The sequence below is a fragment of the Schistocerca nitens genome, chromosome 3, assembly GCF_023898315.1.
Source record: "Schistocerca nitens isolate TAMUIC-IGC-003100 chromosome 3, iqSchNite1.1, whole genome shotgun sequence".
In the NCBI taxonomy this organism is placed as follows: domain Eukaryota; kingdom Metazoa; phylum Arthropoda; class Insecta; order Orthoptera; family Acrididae; genus Schistocerca; species Schistocerca nitens.
Window position 1 is genome coordinate 589,672,094 of NC_064616.1, and position 2,678 is coordinate 589,674,771.

The window sequence follows — 2,678 nt, forward strand, 5'->3', positions numbered from 1 at the left end:
TGTATTAATAGTGTGCCCAACTTTTCACTTGTGCACGTGACTTCAGTGTATTTTACGTGCTCTGCAAATCGCCATCTGTGTTTATTATCTTTATGTGGACTTTTTAAACTGTTCAATAATGAACATCTCCATGTAAGTGTATATTTTAAGCCCCACTGTCTCCCCTTGTTATGTTGTTATGTCCCCTTTTTATTGCCTTTTACGTGTATCATTTCATCTTTTTATTTATACTGTCACTTGGCTGAAGAGCAACGGAGAGTGCCACTGACAGTCCTTCTGTGATCATATGGGGCTGGGGAATGAAATTACAATAAAGGAAAAAAAACAGACACAGTGAGAAAGTGGGTTGCTGTTCTAATAGTATTATTACTCGTCCTTATGTTCTTCCCAGCAGCAGCTATTCACATATAGAGCAGCAGGAGGCTACTCCCCTGTACTTCAGTTACAGCTTGCACTCCTGTGATTACTTCCCATGTAGGGGTATTGGCTAGACTGGCTGGAGCAACTCTTTAGTGCTCTCTGCTAGACTAATAGAGAAAATATCCGCTCCACATCCAACAGTTATTGACAAATGTGGCATAAGCTACTGTCTAGCGGCAACTGAAATTGTTTAAATAAAGAATATTCCACTCTACATACAAAATGAAGACTTATTTCCATCCTAAACAGCGGCCCAGCACAGAGTGAGTCTTCCCAGATGGGGGAGGTGAGAGGAGAGGGCCAACAGCGCCCTGTGGTGGTGTTGTGAACTAGGTCAGTTGGTCTTCAAATATCGAAGTGATCACAAAATTTGATATTCCCTCTAATAAATTTAAATTTCCCTTCATTTTTTGAATTTCCCCTCCAAAATTTCAGTTTCCCAGGATTTCCAGGGGAGGGGAAAGGGACGTACATGCCGGCTAGGGAAAACCCATGATATTATCAGGTGATTGGGCTAATTAACTGATCAATTAATTAATGTGCATAATTAATTTGATATCAGAATTGCACACATGCTCTCATCACCTCACTAATATCGGTATTTCACAGCTACTAAAGCTAAATAGTGACTGCACAACTCTGCCTTATTCAAGAATACTTATGTTACGACAATTAGCCTTCAAGACTATGAATTCACTGGTGAAAGAGAATGTTACTGCTTACAAAACGTTTCAGTGGGTGAAATCACAAAATGTTTCTAATGTGCTTTTGGTTATTTATATGAAAAGTTGTTACCACTTGAATGCTCTTGATTACTAAAAGTTCCCTGCTCACTTTGTATGCACAGACTCAATTTGCTTAAAATGAATGAACTCATTTCAAAGTATGAACCCTGCTTTAAGCACTGTAAGTCAAATACGCAATGACAGATTGATGGACCACCATCAATTAAGATGTATTCTGTTAGAAGTATAGGTGAAATGACTAGTAATAAATAATGATGTCTGTTCCATAGTCACAACAGCCAAGTAAGATGTTACAATTTTTTAATAACCTATAGCTTTACTTCATGGTTTCTATTATGATGAACATAGACACTTCATACTGAAATATGTTGCATTCGTAGTATACACAGAAGATGCCAGGATAATAGAGACACTCTCAGGCAGCATTGCATCACTGTGTTCTTTCTAGGATGTGAAATGTAGTAGTAGTACGAGGCTTGGAACTTTACAATTGCCAACTATTTGTTTACATGTTTCAAAGTTTTACTGAGCTTCAAAGTAGTCACCAGCATTGTGTATAACCTGTTTCCAGTGATGTGGAAGTCGTAGGATAATCTTAGCAGTGCCAGTTGAGTTGTCAGTTCGAGTGGCGCGGTCTATTGCCTGACGAATTTGTAGGAATTCTGAAGCGAATGCCATGAAGTGTTTCCTTCAGTTTAGAAATCAAGTTTAGCTCACGAAGGCTTAAGTCAGGGGAATGCAGTAGGTGGTATACCACTTAGCAGCCCCATCAGTCAAACAAATTAGTAATAGCTTGTACTGTACGTGCTTGAGCATTGTCCTGCAAAATGATAGTCAGGTCTGCAGAAAGTGTCCTCACTTCTGTCTCTATGCTGTTCATTTTTGGAACACAACCTACAACCAGCTTAGAGACAGAAGTGATGACACTTTCTACAGGGCCTGCCCATCATTTTGCAGGACAATGCTCAAGCACGTACAGTGCAAGCTGTTACTGATTTGTTTGACTGATGGGGCTGGTGAGTGCTATACTACCTACAGCACTCCCATGACTTAAGCCCTCGTGAGTTAAACTCGATTTCTAAATTGACGGAACCACTTCACGGCATTTGCTTTAGAACTGCTACAAATTCGTCGGGCAATAGACCGCGCCACTTGAACTGTCAACACAAATGGCGCTGCTAAGAATATCCTACGGCTTCCACATCGCTGGCAATGGGTTATGCACAATGCTGGTGACTGCTCTGAAGGTCAGTAAAACTTTGAAATACGTGTCTATTTTGTACAAGCAGTAAATAAATAGTTGCTACTATTAAAGTTCCAACCTTCATAGTAGTAGCTTTATTCATCCGTAGATCTCTTTTTACAAGGATATAGGACATGTCAAAGTATTTACAAATTTAGACCAATTTAAAGTAAGCTAAATGTGGAGGAGAAAAAAAGGTTGTCGCGAAATTCACTGGTATCCCCTATAAACGTATGATGATGTCACTTCGACTATTCGACCATCATATA